This window comes from Mus musculus, chromosome X (genome assembly GCF_000001635.26).
Source record: "Mus musculus strain C57BL/6J chromosome X, GRCm38.p6 C57BL/6J".
In the NCBI taxonomy this organism is placed as follows: domain Eukaryota; kingdom Metazoa; phylum Chordata; class Mammalia; order Rodentia; family Muridae; genus Mus; species Mus musculus.
In genome coordinates, this window is record NC_000086.7 from 157649101 (window position 1) to 157672393 (window position 23293).

A 23293-nucleotide genomic window follows, 5' to 3' on the forward strand; every position below is an offset into this window, starting at 1 on the left:
ATTCAAACACATAAGCCTGTGGGAGATATTTCAGATTCAAACTGTGCTACCCTGTTTTCTGCACTTGGGGACACTAGGTGAGGAAATGATGCTAATAGCCATGGCAGCTGTTTCATTATTAGGCACACACCCAAGAACAAAAAAAGGCTATTCTCGGGACACAGTCCAGGAAAGGAGTCGTGAGAATCCTGAGTGCTTGAGAGAGAACTCCAAGGAAATAAGTCTTGTGATCTCAGCTTCTTCAAAAAGAGGGATTATTCTTGGAATGTGTTTTTCTATTTCTCCCAGGTGAGCAGATAGAAGTGAGTTTATTTCAGATCTTGTATTCATATGGCTCTATGGAAAAACATGTTTTTGCCATATGTGGCTTGTCCTTGATTGACATGCCTTGCTTGAATACCTTGCTCACGTACACGTGACGCTTCTTAACCTGCTGAGTCTAAATTGCCTGATGCTCTGCATAGGCTTGGCTACTGTATTGAGGCTTTAGTCCACCCAGTGTTAGGCCCTGCTCTCTCCGGTTCATGCCACCCACTAGAGTAGCAAATGGACTCTCCTGAAGAATAATAGATGGCACCAAAGAATGACACCCAAGGTTGACACCCATGGTCTCCACATGCATACACATGAACACACACACACACAAAGAGAGAGAGAGAGACAGACAGACAATCTGAGAGACAACATAGAAAGACAGACAGAGAGACAGACACAGAGACAGAAAGAGAACCTTAAGTGAAAGGTGGCTCTTGCCTATGATGCTTGATTTTAGGAGGGTGAGGAGAGAGAACTGTTGCAAGTATGTTGCTAGCCTTAGTCATAATACCAGTTCCAGGCCAATAAAGGGTACATAAAGAGACACTCTCTGAAAAAGCGAATAAAATAATATCCTATCTCTGCTTCTCCCTGGAGTTAATACATGCTTTAAACTATTGTTCGTTGTTTCTCTGCTATTGCCAGAAGCATTCCCAAAAGATCCCCAAAGGCTTAACCTGATAGCTAGTTTCTACACTGAAATCGCTTTCTTTCTTTCTTTCTTTCTTTCTTTCTTTCTTTCTTTCTTTCTTTCTTTCTTTTTTGTTTTTGGTATTTCAAATACTACTTCTGTGAGTGGGATTTATTTTAAGAAATGAATGACAGCTGATACAAAATGTTTGCCTCTAAGAAGTATGTCACACTTATAAGGGAGAAGGTAATTAATATTGAACATTTTTCTTGTTCAATGGTTCTAATTTTTATAAGGGTTTTATAATTCTCATAGTCACTAAGCAGGCTTTTTTGAAAGGTAGGCTTCAGCCAGGCAGTGGTAGCACACACCTTTAATCCCAGCACTTGGGAGGCAGAGGCAGGTGGATCTCTGAATTCCAGGCCAGCCTGGTCTACAGAGTGAGTTCCAGGACAGCCAGGGCTACATAGAGAAACCCTGTCTCGAAAAACCAAAAAAAGAAAGAAAGAAAGAAAGAAAGAAAGAAAGAAAGAAAGAAAGAAAGAAAGAAAGAAAGAGAGAGAGAAAAAGAGAAAAAGAGAAAAAGAGAAAAAGGTAGGCTTCATGGCCCCTTTGACTTTGTGCTTTTACATGACACGACAAATTATTTTATTCAAATTATATTTTCCAAAAGAGAGGGTTTTGTGCTAGTTGTCTTTGAAAGTTTTCATACCATTTCAGAGCCGCGTTTGCTGGGATGAACATTTCTGATGGGTTTGGTGTCATCTGGATCTGAGAGAGAAGAAACAATGAAGCAAAATTGTAGAAGTTGTCCAACATCTTCTGTGTGAACTGCATAGAGGAGTCAACCGAGGGCATAGCAGCACTGCCTTACAGGAGTCTGCTGAGCCAGACTGTCCAACGATTCCACCGAGATTCCAATCCGGGCAACAGATGGGGTTTGCACAATATTCATGGCTCCAAATGGGTGCTGGCTTTCTTCTGTAGGTTTAAGACCTGATATTTTGAAGATGGCACTTGGCTTCCCATTCGTGACAAATCCTAGGAGCTGCCACATTGGCACTCCATTTGAATCAGGATAGGAAAAGTAGACAGATCCTCCCATCCCCTCAGGAAATGGGATTGTTCCCAGCATAAAAACCACAACATGGTTGATATTTTCATAATCGGGCAAGTCAAAAAACAAATTTATCCTCTGCCACTTGCTGTGCAGCTGTTTGCACCAGCCTCCCCACCACCAGGCAGCCAAACATGGCAGTGCCCCTGGTGCTTCTGCCCAGCCAGCGGGCACCTCAGGCTGGACACCAGGAATTCCACCGCCACTGTCCTAATCGAATTCAAGAACCTTCCAGAATTTGCAGAAAGGAACGTGCCACTCCACTACATAGCAACACAAGAACGCATCTGGGCCGGTGACCTCTGACCCTTCCTTCCTAACTTGCACGCCTCTCAGGAATGAGTACTCGCTATTATGTTTCTAAAGTGGACCCTTATTTCTATACCTTTCACAGTCTTGCATTTCTCTCTCCACAGTGCTGGCTGTAAATATTCTGTGCTGCTACTGTTGCCTCAATGCATCTTACCCACTTTCTTGAAATATGATCTGGAATCTTGCCACTATCTGACTCTTGGTCCTAGTCCTTGTACCCAATTCCACATGGAAGTCTTTCCAGATCCAAGACATTCCTATTATTTTGGACATTTTTGTTATTTTGGTTTTAAGTACTGGTCAGTGATGGGTCGTAGGCCCACCTGTTTTGACTAATTTGTACCTCCACAATTAACCTTCAGCTAAGGAGACATCTCAGCACGGCTTGTAGCTGTGCCCATGCTGGTGGGAACAGATCCAGCCTATAATATTAAGGCTCTGTGGGGGTGAGCTATTGAATGAGAATGGCTCCATAAGCGCATATATTTGAATTATTGGTCCCTAGTTGGTGGGACTGTTTGGGGAAGGATTAGGAAATGTGGCTTCATTAGAGGAGGTGTGTCATGAGGGATGGGCTTTGAGGTTTCAAAAAGCCCACTGCAAGTCCATTCCAAGTCCAGAGTCTGGCCTTCTTGCTGCCTGTGGGTCCTGGTGTACAACTCTCAGCCGCTTTTCTAGCACCATGTCTGCCCGTGGGCCACCATGCTTCCCATGGACTAAACCTCTGAAAGTATAAGTAAGGGCCAATGAAATGCTTTCTTTATAAGAGTTGCCATGGTCATGATATCTCTTCAAAGCAATAGAAATGTACCGAAGACAGGTCTCAAACGAATGCCTCTCCGTTCTGAACATCCTGTTCTGAGCGCGTGCGTTATCTCTCACTCCTCAGAAGTTCCCAGACTGCTGGGCTGTCACTTTGATCTTGGCCAAGAAACCTAATCTTGATTCCTGCATGGAACTTGTTCCCAAAATTATCTGGGAAAAGAATTCTGGATTCTAAGAGACAGGAGATTTTGTTTCTAGCCTTGTTTCACACTGAAGCAAGCCAAAGTAGGCCGCTACTGTAGGTTTATGTACTTTCATTATCTGTGGTTCAAGATGGAGTTTTTTTTTTTTTAAAGATTTATTTATTTATTATATGTAAGTACACTGTAGCTGTCTTCAGACGCACCAGAAGAGGGCATCAGATCTCTGTTACAGGTGGTTGTGAGCCACCATGTGGTTGCTGGGATTTGAACTTCAGACCTTTGGAAGAGCAGTCAGGTGCTCTTACCCCCTGAGCCATCTCACCAGCCCCAAGATGGAGTTTTGACCTTTGCCTGACACTGTCATTTACTTCAGTAGAAAGTTTTTTAAGCTCACATACAAAACATAAGATAATTATATAGTAAAGAAATAAGCCAGAACATTGAAGGGCATTTCTATAAGTTGTGGGAAAACTCGGCTAATTTAAGGTTGAAGTCCACCATGACCAGATAGCTTCTGAGCTCCATGCAATATGGAGACTCACTTCATTAGCAGGGATTTGACCTTGTCTGGGGAATTCTAAACAACACTCTACCTCTACCTGAGGAATGTCATATAGCCTCAATTAGATTACAGGATCAATTTCCTTTTTCCTGATAAAAATTTTTTCAACCAGTACCTGAGATTCCTGAAATGCTTCCCAATGCTAATGGGGCATTCCAGGAACCCTAAGTAAGCCTCTAGCCAATGACTTTTGCCTATCTTTGATGTTCCTACCCTCAGCCCTCCAAAACTTTATAATCCTTGAATTACCCTAAGTAGAGTTGATCTGCCTTGTGATAGGTGGTTCTGGTGGAGTTATTCACCATGCATACTCACAGGGCTTCTGAACCCCCTGCTCAATGTCTCTGCTCCCCCTGCCATTGTGGATTGATCACGAGAGCAGGGAGACCCACAATAAGTGTTCATGGTATCTTTTACATTTTGAGGTTGGCAGAAAATAATGACAATTTACTGGAGCCACTTTTAGTTAAAATAAAAATTCACATTCCTCTCCTCTCCTCGGTATTTTTTAGCACACTAGAAAGAAATTCCAGAAAGAATAAAAGTACTAGATAGTAATCCTGCCCAGCTGTGAACCTTGCTTTTTATGTGAATCAAGTGTTTGATCCTGAAAGATCCATTTAAGTCTCTGACAAATACAGAGACACTGCACTGTTGGAAAAGTCATAGTGTACAGCTCTTTAGAGTTGAAATTTTTTATAGTTGTGCTGCTCCAAAGAAGTTGGGGGACTTAGAGTGTTGTAAAGGCATGAGCTTAGTGTTCCCACTTATTGGCATATAAAAGTTCCATCTTTTCAGTTGTTGTTCCTCCTATCCTGCATTCAGAAACAGAGATCTTGCTATATTAGAATACCCTTCCTCCCTCCCCTCCCCTCCCCTCCCTCCCTTTCTCCCTCCCTTCTTCCCTCTTCCCTTCCTTCCTTCCTTCCTTCCTTCCTTCCTTCCTTCCTTCCTTCCTTCCTTTCTTCTTATTCGAGACAGGGTTTCTCTGTACAGCCCAGGCCATCCTGGAACTCACTCTGTAGACCAGGCTGACCTCAAACTCACAGAGATCCATCTGCCTCTGCCTCCCAAGTGCTGGATTAAAGGCGTGCACCACCACTACCTGGCCAGGATGCCATTTCTTATAATGGTAAACTTCTATTCCATTGCACGGGAGCATATTCTGTTGGACATTGGCTTGATTACACCTTTGGGCTCTTCTAACTAGTACCACTATGGACATTAGTGTACGTGGGTACCCACTTTCTTTTGTTTATATAGCCAAGAATGAAGCTGCTGAATGCTGGATGATGTGGCCTTTGTGTTGTATTGGTAGCATTAACACAGATATTTTGGGGTTGGTAATAACATACACCAGCATCCATAGAATTAAGTTACCAAGTGCCCACAGAAGCATCAGAGCCAAGTACAAGGAGAAGAAAAACTTGGAAAATATGACCATGGAGTTTTCCTTTAAGTTGCCGTGAGTTAAGCAGGCCCACAGTAAAGATAGAACTTTTAGAAATCTGATGAACTGTTTCTTTATAGAGAGAATTGAGTTACTTTAGAGAAGATGAGTTAGGGAGATGGTGCAGCCAGAAAGGCAAGAGTCTGGAGGATATAGCAGAAGGATCAGGTCATGTGATGATCATGCAGTAAAGTATTAGACTCCACAGGATCCAAGACACCAGGAAAAACAAGACAAAACAGCAAGGGCCATCAACAAAAAGTATTTTTTTGGGGGGGGGGTATTGTTTTCCTAAGCTGGAAAGCATCATGTGTCTTTCTTACTCATCCAGGGAGAAAAACCATGATGGATACTGGTTTGTCAGGGACCATCCAGATAAGGCCAGACTGCACCTGCTTCTGCCAACGAATTTCTGAAGCAATTTCATTGACCAAAATGAGCAGGCAAAAGCTCTAGATGGTCTGTGTTCCTAGTTGGCAATATAAACAACTATTAAAAAAAATCCCAGTTTTATTATACACCATACCTGAGGGTAAATAAATTGCATGGGCCCTGAGCAAACGCTTGTGTAATGAAGCCAAGGAACACACATCTTAAATTCTAGGTGATGACTAATTCTCAAGTACTTGGCTTAAAAGTAATTTCAGAGGTCATTCTGGGCCACTGAGCTCAGTAATTCCAGTACAAGTCAGGTGGCATCTTAATCCTCCTGACATAAAGCCTGCTGGGAAGGGAGTTTATATCACATCTTTGGGGTTATCATTTCAGCAGAGGCAAAGATAGCAAAGTTTGTCTAGTGATGACAGCCAGAAGAACAGCTGTATGGGATTCACACAAGGTAGTTGATATCTAAGCTCAAAATTGCACAGCCACTCCCTTATGGGCTTACCAAACAAGGCTATTCAAATCCAGGATGGTACAAAAGAGGTTTCCCTGGAAACATCAGGTTCAGGTTTGTTTTTTGTCTTGTTTTGTTTGTTTGAATAAAGGTGACTTAATATATTTATTATTTGTTTTTTGAAAATATTTTATTGTTATCAATTATGTATACGTGTGTGTGTGTGTGTGTGTGTGTGTGTGTGGTTTGCATTGTTTGCGTGGTTCGCATACCTGAGTGAAGTGCCTACAGAGGCTAGAAGAGGATATAGCTATAGTACAGGTAGGTGTAAATTTCCCTATGTGCTGTGAATTGAACCTGGGTCATCTGCTAGAGTAATATGTACTCTTAACTGCAGAGCCCTCTCTCTGGCCTCCTATTTGTTTGTTTATTTGCATTATGCCCAGACATTTTTCAAAGGGACCTTCTAATGTAGGTCACTTCTCTCTGGGACCAGAATTGGTGAAGCACAGCCTAGCTAACCTGTGAGCTTCACTTGTACTAATATATGCTACAAATAACATCCATCTATAACTTCAAAAGGTGTTCATTCCTGCCATAGCCTTACCAGCAGGAGCTACACCACTAAGTAGCACTCCAAAGTCCTCCTGATGAACTGGTAAATGCATGAAGTGAGGAGGAAAATTCACACACGATAACTTCGTTCATGATCGATAGGGATCCCCTCAAATATTTGAAAGTGATCCACAGGACTAGTGACAGAGCTTAGTGCTAGAGTGGTTGCCTCAACTTGCAAAAGGCCCTGGGGTTTAATCTCCAGGACCACAAGAAAACAAGAAAACATGAAAAGAAAAAAATCAAAATAGGCCTCACTAATAAGGTGTAAACATGGCCACTTACATTCTATGAGAAATTCCATTGCTCTTGGGCTTTCGCTGTGTGTACTTTTAAGCTAGATGTGTTTATCTGTTTGCCCATCTGTCTGTCTGCTTGTGTTTATTATCCATCTGTATGTATGTTTGGTTGATTTTGTGTGTGCCACATGTGTGAAGGAGCCAGTGAAGAGTGTATCATAGCTTTTGGTGCTGGGAACCAAACCTGCATCCGCTGTGAGATCAGCAAGCGCTCTTATGCCTAAGCCAGTTCTCCAGCTCCCAGATGTTTGTTGGCTTTTTATTTTCAGTTCTCATCTCTGATAGGCTTGTTCATCCTCTTGATTGATGCAGTCAAACCCTCTTAAGGTTCATGGGTGTCCTTGTGAAGCCTTTCCTGGATTGCCTGCTGTTCTCACAGGCCTCTACTCCTGAAAACTCGATGATGGAACTTCTATTGTCTGTCTCATCTGTGACTCTCCAACTTCCTTGAGTATATAGGAAAATTGTTAAGAGAACATTTTTTCTTTTCACTTTCCATTTCTCTAGTACACCTTGCATTGAAGAGATATTAATGCAGAAATAATGAATAAGTTCATAAATATAGAAGTGAGTTATATTCATTTTAGCACAACCTTTGGGAATCCCTGATCCACAAAGTGCCCATATATCTTGGAGAAATGTTCTTAAGAATCTGATTTAATTTTTAAAAATTATTTATTTTATGTATGTAAGTACACTGTCCCTCTCTTCAGACACACCAGAAGTGGGTATGGATCCCATTACAGATGTTTGTGAGCCACCATGTGGTTGCTGGGAATTGAACTCAGGACCTCTGAAAGAGTAGTCAGTGTTCTTAACCACTGTGCCACCTCTCCAGCCCCTGATTTAAATTCTTACTGTTTTAATAAATCTGTATTTCCTCAGTTTTCTTACTAGAAAAAAATACCATCTGCTATACACTTACTAACTGAATTAATTCATTTAGAACTCCAATTGTGTCTGCAATTCCCCCTTCCGCTCAGGGCTGGCTAATTGTCATGCTTTTTTTTACCTTTTTTACACCTATCAGTGTTTGTCTTAGTCCTTGTTCTCTTGCTGTGAAGAGACACTGTGACTAAAGATAACTCTAATGATAGAAAACATTGAATTGGGGGGTTGCTTACAGTTCCAAGAGGTGAATCCATGGGCATCATGGCAGGAAGCATAGCTGCTGGCAGGCAGGCTTGCTGCTGGGGCAGTAGCTGAGAGCTTCTGTCTTGAAAGTTTGAGTCAGAGGGAGAAAGAGCCTGGGCCTGGTGAGGGCTTTTGAAACTTCCAAGTCCCCCTCCCAATGATATACCCCCTCTAACAAAGCCACACCTCCTCCCAATCCTTCCCACAACAGTTTTGCTAAATAGGGATCAAGCATTCAAATGTATGAGCCTCTGGGGAGCCATTCTCATTCAAACCACCAGTGCTCTTAGCTGAGAAGTGGGTTAGTAGTTAGTTACCTCAGTGGGAAGCTGTTGTGAGGTCACACAGTGCTGAGGAAATGCCTGGAAAGGTGGTAACTACTGGGTGGACTGATTCTGGACAAGGAACTTTTCAAAGCACTGTGTAGAAAGCCACATTTTGCCCAACAGGAGAAGACATGAGTTAGAGGAACAGAGACAAGGACTAAGGCAAGTTCCTCCATTAATCATGCTCCCAAGAACAGAGCTCCCCTGCGTCCCCACTAATCAAAACAGAACACCATCCTGCCAAAGTGGCCAATACCCAAACCACACAAGTGAGCGATTTCAAAGTCACCGGAGTTACTTTCCAGAACCAGAAAGACTGTTAGAACTAAATAATGTGTATTTCTTCCTGGAAAGAACAAACCAATGCCTCTGCTTGGCAACCTCATGTGGTAGGCTGCCTTTATCTAGAGGAGCAACTGAAGTGACCTCTTTTAAATGACCACCCTTCCTTCCTTCCCATGGCTTGCCTCAATTCCCAGTGAGAAATAACTTCTACATTTCTGCCCTCTGAGGCCCACCTTGGAGCTGAAGGAAAAAACATCATTCCCAACAAGCACATCAGGCATTCCACCTGTGATGGGTGGTCTGGGAGCCAATCCAGACTCAAATTTTCTCTCAAATTCAGCTACAGTCCCTCGGCAGTTCAATTTGCCTAAACACTATTCATTTTTTAAGGCACTGTCTTTGAGCTCTGGTCAAACTGTGGGTCAGCACAGTTCTAAAGCTTTTCCCATCGGGTTTACCATTGGATTCATTTTAGAAGCATGGCGATTATTTTGAGATATGTTAAGTCACTTGGTTAGAAAGTGGGCTGGGTCTTGAGCCTAGGCCTTTATGGACGCAGCAATCTTGCTTTTTAATTTTTAGGCCATACAAATCACCAGGCTCGACGCTGGGGATTTAAGGATGAATTAGATTTGTTCCATGTTCTCAGGACTGAAGACACTTGTATTCTCTCTCTCTCTCTCTCTCTCTCTCTCTCTCTCTCTCTCTCTCTCTCTCTCCCTCTCCCCCCTCCCCCTCTCCCTCTCCCTCCCACCTCTCTCTCCTTCTCTCCCTCTCCCTCCCCCCTCCCCCCTTAACCTACCTTGAAATTTACACAGAGTTTTACCTACCATTTCAGAATTTAGGATCTTGTTCCTCTTGGAATGGGTGGGAATTTGGAGTTAGGATTCACACCATAGCCCACTATGGTCTCAAACTCATATCAGTCTGCCTGCTTCAGACTCTCACTGAGCTTAGGATCTCATCAGGAGTTGGCTTATCAGGTGACAAAGGTGCATTGTGGCTTTTCAGTCTATAGGCATGAGCAGTAGGCCATATACCTTTCTGCAAATATATATATAAGCAGATATTTACCCAGGATATGACAGTGTGTTCAGTGGAGGTGAGTAAATGTCTAGTGTAACATTATCAGTACTTCAGTCAAGAGCTCAGCAACACCAGATTTGGGCTGAACTAGTACCATCAACAAAGGTAGGAAAAGTGGGCACGCCATTCCTTGAACAAGGCCCCAAAGAACGGGAAGGCACACACATATCCATGTCTGTCTCACACACCTTCTCAGTTTTTTGTATGATTCAGTGACCTAATGGTACAGACATTGTTAACCTTCCATAGCTGGTGGCTTGATTTTTCATTTCTAATTTATTTTTGTTTACTCTGAATTGAGATTTTGCTTGTGTAAAGTACATTGACGTAAAGTAAATAGCTTAATGCATTTTCACATTGGCACCTACCCATGTGAACATCATCCAGAACAAGTCAAATAAGAGGATCATTTCCAGAGCCCCCCCCCCCCACACACACAAGGGTTTTCATTCCCCTCCTCAGTCAATACTCATACACTTTGCCCAAGACACTGTGTTTAGACCTTTTTGACCTCAGCTGGTTTGTTTGGTCAGCTGTTGAATTTCAGGTGAAAGAAGCATACAATGTATTCTTTTGTGTCTACTTTCTGTTTGTAAACAACATGTCTCCTAAGATTCCTGTTTGGTATTGTGTTATATTAATTTCTTTCAGGGTTGCCCTGTTTCCACCATTTAAGTATGTGTCAATTCAGCCATATATTTTAATATTCATAGGCATTTGAGCTGTTTCTAACTTCTAGACTCTATAGGTAAAAAGAGTCATCATTCATGCTTGTTTTTGCTTTCACTTTATGACGAGTGAAACTGTCAAATCAAAAAATAAACGTGAATGTATAGACAGAGAACTGCATTTCTGACGCTATTTGAAGCAAGACTAACATTCAAAACAGAACAAAAGGAACCCACCACCGCAGTGTTGTTGTTCTTCAGGTCCCAAGGTCCTTGGATCGTCTGCCGCCTTCTTGTCACCATTTGTATTTTTCTTGCAGTTACTTCTAACGGACAGGGTTTTAGCTGTATTTAGTGAGGTAGAGAAAAATTAATTGAATCCATATTCCTGAAAGTAGTTACTCCTGAAAAGTGGCTTTGAAATGCTGTTTCATGATGCTGTAGAATCCTGGTACATTACTTCATGGGTTTTTATGGTACGGAAAGTTTATCACAAAAGGGCTGTTTGAATGACTAATATTCAAGGATTTAATAGATTTGATTAAACCACCTTTGTGGGTTTTCTATATTGGAGTTTTGCCTAAGATATCTTGGAAAACTGCTACTGTTGCTTCTGCTTAAGAGAAATTGGAAGTTACTGCTGTAAACTATTGAAATGTCCTCAAATTCCAACATGTTGTTTTCCAAACTATGTCTTTCACTGTCTTCTACACCTGGAAAAAGTGCAAAAATCTTTTGTCAAAACCACGTGTCTATATTTTTAATTTGGGCAGCATGGTAGCCATAACCATATGCCATGAAAGCAGATTCTAGCAAAATATCAGCTATTTGCACACCTAACACAGATGTTCTCTTTTGCCATTCTCTCAGCTACTCGGATGGGGTCCAAATGCCTAGATATGAGTTGAGTTAGTTCCTAGCTGCATGGTCTTGTATGGATGACAACACAGACCCTCAAGTCCTCATCTGCAATAATGGACAACAAAGCCTCATTTCTGTGATAACTTGTCAAATGCTAATAAGAGAACATATAAAGGTCATGTCAAGTGACCACCTCTGCAGCCAGGAGTGCAATTTTAAACATGACCGAAAATTTTCATAGTCTCGTTTTGTTTGTGTTAAAACTTTAAAAACTGGCAGGTGATGGCGGCAGTGCAGGGATTTAATCCTAGCACTTGGGAGGCAGAGGCAGAGGCAGAGGCAGAGGCAGAGGCAGAGGCAGAGGCAGAGGCAGAGGCAGAGGCAGAGGCAGAGGCAGAGGCAGAGGCAGAGGCAGAGGCAGAGGCAGAGGCAGAGGCAGAGGCAGAGGCAGAGGCAGAGGCAGAGGCAGAGGCAGAGGCAGAGGCAGAGGCAGAGGCAGAGGCAGAGGCAGAGGCAGAGGCAGAGGCAGAGGCAGAGGCAGGCAGATTCTTCTGAGTTCAAGGCCAGCAAGGGCTGCATAGAGAAACTGCTTCCAAAAAAGCAAAACAAAGAAACAAAGAAACAAAAAGTTTAAAAACTAGGGACTGGGTATGTAGCTCAGTTAGTGGAGCACACTGCATAAACATGGCCTATTTGCCAGCTTGCCTGAAATTCTAGCACTCAGGAAGGCGATGGGGCAGGAGGATCAAAAGTTCAACTTATCCTTGGATACATATTGCGTTTGAGGCTAGCCTGGGACACTCAAAATACTATATCAAAACAACCTTAAAAATAGATTCTTCACTCAGATATAGGGACCTTTTAAGTATATGTAAAACACCTTCAGTACAGAAAAAAAAAACCTATAAATGCTGTGAAATTTAAATACAAATAAAATTATATCTGATAAAAATGTTTATGAATTGCCGTGTATAAAAGTAAAATGTGAAGATTTGTATGAAATATGAAAAATATTGATAATCTTTATACTTACATAATATTTTACAAATCCCAAATTAAGTGTACAATATAGTATAATATTAAAAAGCAATTTTGCTCAGTTATTTTTATTTTTAGTATGGCTAGTAGAAATTTAAAATTAGCATACATTACTTGCATTTTATTTTTACTGGACAGTAGTGCTGTAGAATAGTGCTTACATATGGTCTAGGAAAATAAATATTACATGCTTTTACCTTTAGAGAGGTTAAGTGATTCTTTTTGATAGTTTTGTCTACTTAAAGACAAAGCTATTATCAAAAATATATACCTGCTATTAAAATATATAAAATATACCATATCAAATACTCGAGTGACAATGCAACCATTATTATCCAGAAAAAAACAAACCAAATACTCAAGTGTTCACAGGATATATATATGAGCACATACATATATGTTTTACCTACATGCTCTCTGACTGAGATATGAGATGTAAGCTCATATCTTATATACCAATGGATACTGGATTTGCTACTGTTACTACTGTTAATGAAAATGTAAAAGCCAAATCAACCCTATCAGCAATGTGGAAAAGAGTGAAGAACGGCCATAAAAGAAGCATCGAGTAGAAACTTAGGAAGCATATTAAAACATGGGTAACAATTTCTTGGTAACAGACAATTTTGTAACTTGTCCTGTTGACATATTCAGATGTATGAAAATTATAAATGACACTTTCCTAGCCTATGTATTTATTTATTTTTAAAATTGTAAGATTTATTTATTTTTATTTTATTTGCATGCGTGTTTTGCATTCATGTGTGTCTGGGCATCATAATGTATGCAATACCTACAGAGGCCACAAGTAGGCATGAGATCTCCTGGAACCGGAGTTGCAGGTGGTTGTGAGCATGCCAGGCATCAAACTGGGGAGCCCTCTGGAAGAGCAGCCAATGCTCTTAAAAGCTGAACCATCTTTCCAGCTCCATTTTTTTTCTTAAAATATACCCCATTTCTAAAACTATAATATTAAATAAAGTAATTTTTAGAAATAACTTCTTTGTGTCTTAGTTAGGGTTTTACTGCTGTGAACAGACACCATGACCAAGGCAACTCTTATAAGCACCACATTTAATTGGGGCTGGCTGATAGGTTCAGAGTTTCAGCTCATTATCATTAAGGTAAGAGCAGAGCAGCATCTAGACAGGCATGGTGCAGGCACAGATGAGAGTTCTACAGCTTCATCTGAAGGCTGCTAGTGGAAGACTGATTTCCAGGCAGCTAGGACAAGGTAGGGTATTAAAGCCCACACCCAGACTAGTGAGGTGGCTCAGCAGTTAAGAGCACTGACTGCTCTTCTGAACATCCTGAGTTCAAATTCCAGCAACCACATGGTGGCTCACAACTATCTGTAGTGAGATCTGATGCCGTCTTTTGGTGTGTCTAAAAATAGCTACAGCTACAGTGTACTTATATATATAATAATAAAGAAATCTTTGGACCTGAGCAAGAAGGCTGGAGTAAGCAGAGGTTCTGAGTTCAATACCCAGCAACCACATGATGGCTCACAACCATCTATACAGCTACGGTGTGCTCATATACATAAAATAAATAAATAAATCTTTCCCAAAAAAGCCCACACCCTCAGTGACATACCCACTCCTACTCCAACAAGGCCACACCTCCTTATAGTGCTAATTCCTGGGCCATAGCATATATATATATATATGCTATCACATTTTCTCTTTCTCTATTTCTGGTTTTCAAAAAGTCAAGCAAGTCAGGAAGTATGATTCTGAGAGAAACCCAGATGGTTGGTCAGCTCCTCCAGTGATGATTTGCCTTCAAACCATGTGTGTGGTGCTGTTATTTCACATATACATACAAGACATGTTCCTGGACAATATGATATATGAAAGGAGCAGAAATAAATATTTCCTCTGGTCAAAAATACTCTCATTTTTGGTTGAAATATAAACAGATGTAATCAACAGGCCTGTGGTGGCAGTGGGCTCGGGCTGGGATGTGTGTGCTGTGCAGGGCCATGGAGTGGTAGCTGTTGGACTGACCACTGATGCTGCAGGATTTTGCAGGCCATTATATTTCACAAGCCATGAAACATGTGAAATAAGTTAAACAGTTTTCCAAAATCTACCAACATCTGCCTTCAGGGGTGGGAAGTACAGAGCTGGTTTTGAACCCACAATGCCAGAGCAGAATGTAGCATTCATGCTTGGTGGGATCCCTACTTCCAAGAAAGGGAAGATTAGATGTGATCGTGGATGAATTATGTACCGAAATCATCCAGACAATGGAGGATCTCCTTATATAGCAGCCAGCATCAATGTAGTTAAAGACCCACTACAAGGTCAAGCTAAAATGAACAAACAAACAAACAAACAAACAAACACCAAACCAAAACAACCTGAAGTAAATATATGTGACTCTTAAGCCAATTAGTCCATTATGAGTGTGTGTTTTTGTAATAAAAGGCCTCAGAGCCAGAGAATCCCTGTTCAATTCCTACTACCCACTTGGTAGTTCACAATCATCTGTCACTCTACTCCAAGGGAATCCAGCACCCTCTTCTGGCCCCTGTGGGCACTAGGCATGCATGTGGTTCACAGACATACCTGCAGGCAAACGCCCATACACATAAAATAAATCTATCAATAAAATCATATCTATGATTTATTTACACTAAATATTAATAAAATAGTTAAGCAGGGCATGGAAAAATAGGAAAAAAGGTTCACTCAAAAATTTTGTTTTATGTGGCAATTTTAGAAGTAAAATATTTCCATTTTAGAATGAGTACCAAACAAGATCTGAAACATTTGAATACTACTCTCTGTGTCTCTGTCTGTCTCTGTCTCTGTCTCCGTCTCTCTCTCTCTCTCTCTCTCTCTCTCTCTGTGTGTGTGTGTGTATGTGTGTGTGTGTGTGTGTGTGTGTGTGTGTGTGTGTGTGTGTGTGTATCCTGGATCCTGTGGAGTTGCCATTGCAGATAGTTGTGAGCCATCTGTTGTCAGTGCTGGGAACCAAACTTGATTCCTCTGAGCAGAGCGTGTGTGCCTAACCTTTGAGCTATCTTTCTAGCCCCAAAATGTGAAACTTCTTTTTAAAAAGCACCTAGAACATATAGCCATGATTATAAAAAGAAAAGATCTAGTTCTTTAGAATGGACTTTTTAAAAATTCAAATTATGTTAAATGTAACTAACGATTTACTCGAAAAACTCTATTGAGCAATTGTACTGGTCATCTGCTCTGTATTTTTATATCTCATTTAATCCTTCCAACAATGCAATAAAGTGTCTATCAGAACACCTTGCGACCTGAGGTCCTTATTGAAGAACGTTTGATTTCAAAGGCCAGTTCTAGCCATTGTACCACAGAGTATCATCAACCATCAGTTGATGTTTTTTTTTTCTGGTTATAAATGTGATGCAGATTTGTGTGTGTGTGTGTGTGTGTGTGTGTGTGTGTCACACTCAGGGATGATTGTGAGAGCCGATCTTCAGAGTTTCCCATCCAGAGACTCCCTGCCAACCCATTTCTTAACAAGCATTGATCTTTGCCATTGTTTTCCTGAAAGTTTAACCAAAATCAAATCAGAAATTAGATTCCTATTGTAAATCAGAACACTAGAGATCATGAATAAGAGTCATCTAGACTATTGGATTTGTCCCCAGTGAGGTTAAAAGAAAACCAAGGCCTAGCCATATGTTCTCTTTTTGGCACAGTTGTTCATTCATCTGGCAGATCCTATAAATCAAATGCTTATTTTAAAATTGTTGTTTTGAATTAGGGGGAAAACAACCCAGATTACCCTGAGGCCAAAATCAGCATGCCAAATCCAATTCCAAAGCTTTCAAATATAATGTGGACATTTATTCAATATTCAGACAATTTTATTTTTCTGTCTCTCCCATTTCCCATTTATTTTGAGCCACTCACAATAACACCAGTATCAGAGCTGTACAATGTGCGAATTAGAAGGGTGTGGAGGGGGAGGCAGGTATCTACAATCACAGGGTCCTTGGTACCTCCTGAACACCATCTCTGGTCTAGGCAGTGGTTCTCAGTCTGGCTGCACATTTGAACACATGGAGAATTTTTATAAATTAGAAAATTCCTTTAAACTTCACTCCCTCCCCCCCCCTCGAAATTTCAGCATAGGGTGTGAGTATAGTTGTTTTGCTCTTATTCATCTCAGGTAATTTTAATGTGAAGCTAAAGCCAAAACCTACTTTAAGAGATCTGTTATTGGATTGTTTTGTTTCATCTTTTCCACGATGTGACTGGTTCCTTTTTGTGTCTTTCTGGCCTGCTTTATTTATTTATTTTTCAATAGCCACTTCTAAATCTTAACTGTTCCATTCACATTTGTTCCTTCTCACCTTGCTTTCTAATCACCATATGGGACGAGAACTAAAGTACCAAGTCATTTCTTTGGGAAGAAATCCACTAGGGGAATTGGCAAGTAATAAACATCAGGGAAAACAGCCAACCAGGGGTGTTAGAGATGCTATTTTTCTCACTGTTCCAACCAGATACTGGACCAAAGGGGGAAAAAGCATCAGGAGGGAGGAAGTATTTATTTTGGATCACAATTTGTGAGCTCCAATGCACCACGGTAGGGAAGGTATAGCAGTGGGCTGAGTTCCTGACTGTGGTATTGGGAGGCTGCTTGCTCCTGTCTCAGTGGACAAGGAAGCTAAGAAAGGAGAATGGCCATGCCCAGATGGCACCTCTCCTTTCCCCTTTCATTCTTTCCGGGTCCTGAGCTCATGTGCCACTCACTCCCAGTGTAGGACTTTTTCCTCTTAGTTAATTCTCTGTAGAAAGGCCTCAAAGGCACACCCAAAGGTATGCCTCATTAATGCCCTAGTATTTACTAAAAAATCAATTTGACAGGCAGAATTAACTATTACCTGTTCTCAAGGGTATCCGAATAAAGCAACTGTGTCTCAGGCTTGTTGTGGAGCTAAAATGGATAACACAGTGATCCCATATGGGAGATGGAATCTTTATCTACCAATTCTTGCTAGTCATTAGTCAGGGATTATCTCTAGGAGTCTTTAATTCTCTGCTACTTCTAGCCTGTAGTGTGCACAGTCTGAGGGGACTTGTAGCAGCCTGAATTAGCCTTTAAGCAAAAAATTGCAAGCACAGCCATACATTTAACTAGTACACAGCAAAGCGAAGCTAAACCATCTCTTTGCATCCACAGGTAAAAAGACTCAGATTCAGTACGTTTTCTCCTTTTGTTTGTGCATCTACTCTGCTTCCCTTGAATCTTATACTGTTTCATTATTATACTGTTTCATTATTTTATGATTTGTGAGAGCACACCATATTTTGCAATTTGTTGCTGTGATAAAATATAATGGCCAAAAGAAACTAATGGAAGAGAGAGTTGATTTTAGCTTCTTGTTTCCAAAGGAGAGCCTATCAGGGTAGGAGAAATAGAGTGGCAGAGGTCCAGAGCAGGAAGGAGAGATCACAGTTTCAACCAGAAGTCTGAAGCAGAGAGAGAACTGGAAGAGGGACAAGGCTATAAAGCCCCAAAGCCCACCCCTAGTGATGTACTTCCTCCAGCAACACTCCATCTCCCAAAGGTTCCATAACCTTCAAACAGCACCACCAACAACTGGGGCCAATGGTTCAAATACCTTAACCTATAGGGGACATTGCTTATTCAAACCACTACACATGCATTTCATCTTTTTTTATATCCCCTCTTTCATTTTTTTGACATATTCCTTTGATATTGAAGCCCATTATTCTTTATCTCCTTGGCAAGTCTGACCAACTTGACTCCTACTGCTGCCTCATCTAAATCCTTGTGTGTTTCCTTTTTTTCCTTACCCATGCAACAAAACCCTTATTAACATTTTAAACAAGAGGTTCAGCTATTATTGAAACTTGTAATTTCTAAACTCAAATTGGGGCAAATGGCTAGAGTGTGGAGTAATGCCATCACTGCCCACTGGGAATGCAGACTGAATAATTAATAGCCAGAGGACCAGGTGCAGGGTCGACTCTTTCTGGATGTTGTAATCAGAGAAGGTGCAGCCATCTTCCAGTTGCTTGCCTGCAAAGATGAGCCTCTGCTGGTCGGGGGGATGCCCTCTTTATCCTGGATCTTGGCCTTCACATTCTCGATGGTTTCACTGGGCTCCATCTCTAGGGTGATGGTCTTGCCAGTCAGGGTCTTCTCGAAGATTTGCATTTTGACCTGTTAAGGAATGTGATGAAAGCACAAACCACTCGGCGCCGAAACACCCTTATGGGAGAATCACTGAACCAGACAAAGACTCTTGTCACTCCCTTGTGTGTATCTAAAAGATGTGTCGAGTCAGTTCACTTTTCTAACCATTTATTTCCAAAGTCTAGCCTTCTGTTTACCCAGTATTGCAAACGACTAACTCATCCTTCAATATGCAGCTCAAATATCACTTTCATTAAGAAGCAACCATGCAAAACCAAATGAATCCCCCTTTCTTCATTATCATACTCTTATATGCAAGTTCAATTTATAACATAGAACATCTTATAAAACATTCTATTTATTTATATGATATTTTCACCACATACACCACAACTCCTGAGACAATAGAAGCTATCCCTCTTTGTATTTCTTCCTCCAAGTGGAGTATGCCATAAGTTTGCATTCCATAAATATTAGTAGGGTTATGTTAAAGCCATTTTGAAGCAAAGTTGTCTCAGAATATGAGTATTTTCAATGTCTCTCACCCTGGGGATTAAACTCAGATTCTTTCACATGCTAAGCATATACTCCACTACTGACTTAAATTCCCAGTCCATGTAATTGTTTTACAATCATACTAACAAACACATCAGTGAAGACATAGCTAGTCATGGAAGTTTTAATGAGAAATGAGTCTTGACGTGTAATGCCTAAGAAGCAAGCACAAAAGTTAAAGGAATATAATACACCTGAACCACAAGCAAAAGAAAGATGTTAAAAGAAATCAAATTAGAATTATTTTAGAATGGATTCTTATTGCATGATAAACAATAGGTTGCTAGTCTATGAAATAACAGTGAATTGGATGAAAAAAATGTTTATACATGAGCCCTACTAGGTTTCTACATCACAATAAGGTGGAAGATGTGGGGAGAAATATAGAGAATATTTGACTGAAAGAATGGCATAAAAGACTCTTCCACAAAAGAATTGAAAGGAAGGTATTGTCTTTGAAGTCTTCTCCTTAGAGTTTCCCTCTGGAAGTTGATCTCCCGATTTAATCATGAACTCACTAACAATATAGCAGAAGGATGGGCATGGTGGTGCAGGCTTCTAGTCCCAATACTCTGGAAGCTGAAGCAAGAGGATTGCTGTAAGTTTGATCTTAGGAAATATTGTGATCACCTCACCAGCCAGAGTATACACCAAATTCGTTTCAATAAATGAGAGAAAGATAAAGAGAGAAGCAATTTAGCATAATAATTTCCTTTTATGACATGAATTTTTACTTAAACTACCTACTTTTATATGTTTGGTTTTTCAGTTTTCTTGAGTCAGGAGATAGAATGTAGAGATGAGGGCCTTGGAATTTGGTGAAGAAAGACATCATTTGACAAATAAAGGCTTGGAGTTGGACCATCAAAATTTCAGGATGCCCTGGTAGATCTGAAATTTATGAACTGGAGACTATTTCCATATAGGCTACAGATAAAAAAGCAATTGCTACCTTTCTTGAAATATATTAACTACTGAATCATCTCTATTATATTTCCCATTAATTTTCTTGAGTTCGGGTCTTCCATATAGCCTGAGTGAGTCTCCTGTTTAGCCTCCTGTGTACTGAAATTATAGGAATGAGCCACCATATCTGGCTCATCTCCATTTTATACTAAACAAAGTAAATTCAATTAGCATTGTTTTGTCGTCTTTTGGTGCTGGATGTTGAACACAAGGTCTCACACATGCTAGAAAGGTGCTCTACCAGTGACCTATATTCTCAGCCTTTGTTTTTAATTTTGGTAGATTGTTAGAAATGTCCAAAAGGTATAAAGACCATTATAGTCCATAAATGCTAATTATGAACATTTTAATCAACTTTGGTTTGTATTTTATATAAAGATAAATCACTATTCACGAATTTGAAATCCATTCTTTCTCTACTCTTATCCATAGGGGAAGTTCATTCCATCCATTTCATATGGATCCTTTTCAGTCAATTTCTGAACTAATTAACATTTAAAGATTAAGCTTTTAATTAGCTTTGTTTTCTTAGAGCTCATATCCCAAAACTTGAATATTTTCTCTTAGACTTTTCTACCTGAAAAACTACTACTTAGTCTTCAGGCCACAGACTATGCATAGGAGGCATATCATAGAGCATACACCCAGAGATTGCAAACAACCCAGATGTCCCTCATCTGAAGAATGGATACAGAAAATGGGATTAATTTATTTACACAATGGAATACTATTCAGCTATTACAAACAAGGTCATAACTTTGCAGGCAAATGGATGGAACTTGAAAAGTATCATCCTGAATAAAGGTAACAAAGACCCAGAAAGACATGCATGGTATGTACTCACTGATAAGTGGATATTAGCCCAAAAGTACAGAATACCCATGATACATGTCCCTCCTGGTCCCCCATCCCAGACTCAAAGAAATTAAATAAGAAGGAAGGCCCAAGGGAGGATGCTTGAATCACAGTTAGAAGTGGGAACAAAATATTCATAGGAGGCAGAAGGAGGGAGGGAGGAAGGTAGGAAAGAGGGAAGAGGGAGGGGAACGAGGATGTAGAACTAGATGTGAAGGGACAGGAGAGAGATCCAGAAGGCCAGGAGAATGAATGGAAATCTGCAGCTGCTGGCAGGGGTGGTGGGGAGAGAATCTTTAGGAAGCCCCAGAGGCCTGAGGTGGGGGAGGCTCCCAGGAATCAATGCAGGTGAACTTAGCTGAGATGTTTAAGAGTGGGGACATAGAACAGGAAGAGGCCACCTCTTGTAGCCAGGCAGGACCCCCCAGTGGAGGGACAAGGACATCAACCCACCCACAAAGCTTTCAGCCCAAAATTTGTCATGTCTGAAAGAAATGTAGGGACAAAGATGGAACAGAGACTGAGAGAATGGCCAACCAATAAACAGCCCAATGTGAGACCTATCTCATGAGCAAGCAAAAAATCTCTGACACTATTAATGATGTTCTATTATCCTTGCAGACAGGAGCCTAGCATAATTGTCCTCTGAGAGGCTCCGCCCAGCAGCTATCCCAGACAGAAGTAGACACCCACAGTCAAACAGTGGCAAACAGTGGATGGAGCTTGGGGACTCTTATGGAAGAGTTGGGGAAGGATTGAAGGCTCTCATGGGGATGGAAATGAGGCTCTTCTTAAAGTTTTAGCCTGACTGGTCTGTTCCCTAACAGGACTGTCTTGTCTGGCCTCAGTGAGAAAGAATGCATCTAACCTGGCAGAGATTTGGTGTGCGGGGCGGGGGGGGGGGGGAGGGTGCGGGCTGGGGGGGGCTACCCAGGGGGCCCCATTCTCTCAGGAGAAGGAGAGGGTGAGAGAAGTCTCCATGAGAGGGGGTCAGGAAAGGGGGATGTCAGCGTTTGATGGTATAAATAAATTAAAAAAAATTATTGATCTATAGAGGGATTAAGCTCCCTCAAATGAAATATACTTGTAGATGTACCTATAGGTGGTATAGGACAAAATTTCTAAAGTTTTTTCCATTCATGACTATATTTTTCCCAAGAAAAAAACTGAGTATACAGATAGAAATATAGGTATATAAACTAAATATTTCCTGATAGTAGATAAAGAAATATATTAAAAAAACTCTTTGGTATCTGTATCATTTTATGATAGAAAAGATTTGCCTACTAATACAATTGATGTGATTTATTTTCATAAAAAAATGAAATATTTATAGCTCTTCCAGAGGATCCAAGCTCAATTTCTAGTACTCATATTGGGTGGCTCACAGTCACCACTTAACTCCAGATCCAGGGGTCTAGCACCCTCTTCTGGCTTTTGTGAGCTCTAATACACATATGCTCATGCACACATGGTATTTACATATACTTAATTAAAAATTTAAAATAGATCTAAAAAACGAATTAAATCTTGGCTGAATATTTGATACTTCAGGACACAGAGCATCTTGCACATTTATCAGAGCTGATCAATATTTTGATTTTATAATTGTCAATATTGAGAATGCCATTTTATATAAATAGGTGTACAAAATAGTAGAAATATGTTTATGGCCATTCTAGAAATTATTGGAAAATCTGTTCTAATCTGAAGCCAATTTTATTTAAAGACTTTTAAAAATAAAACTCAACAACAGTCAAAGAACAGTTTTTAAAAATTGTGTGGGTCTGGAGAGTGGCTCAGTGGCAGAGAACCCAGGTTTGATTCCCAGCACATGGTGATTGGCAACCATCTCCAGTCTTAGGGGATCTTCTGCCATCTTCTGGCAGCCCCAGGTACTGCATGCATATGAAGCAAAACATCCAAACACGTAAAAATACTTTTAAAAATAAAATTATAGTGCATGTGAGCGCATGATGTGTGTATGTGGGTATATATGCCATTTGTGGGATAGGTTCTCCATTTCTATCTTTGTATGAGTTTTCTAGGCATCAAACTTAGGATGCCAGGCTTGCATAACAAGTGCCATTATTGGCTGAGCCTTTGTAACAACAGTCCACGAACAGCAATTGTTAAAATCAACCCTCTTAACTTAGACCTGTTTGATACATACTAGAGAATGATCATTGGAAGATATTACAAGTCTGTCTTCCATAATTAAACCAGTATGTTTCTATGAGAGCTGAACATTTT

General features: G+C 40.6%; 1 pseudogene; it reads right to left on the reverse strand.

The window, feature by feature from the left end:
- Window positions 1-1603: 1603 nt before the first annotated feature.
- Gm8644 lies at window positions 1604-2345 on the reverse strand (annotated as a pseudogene).
- Window positions 2346-23293: the final 20948 nt, after the last annotated feature.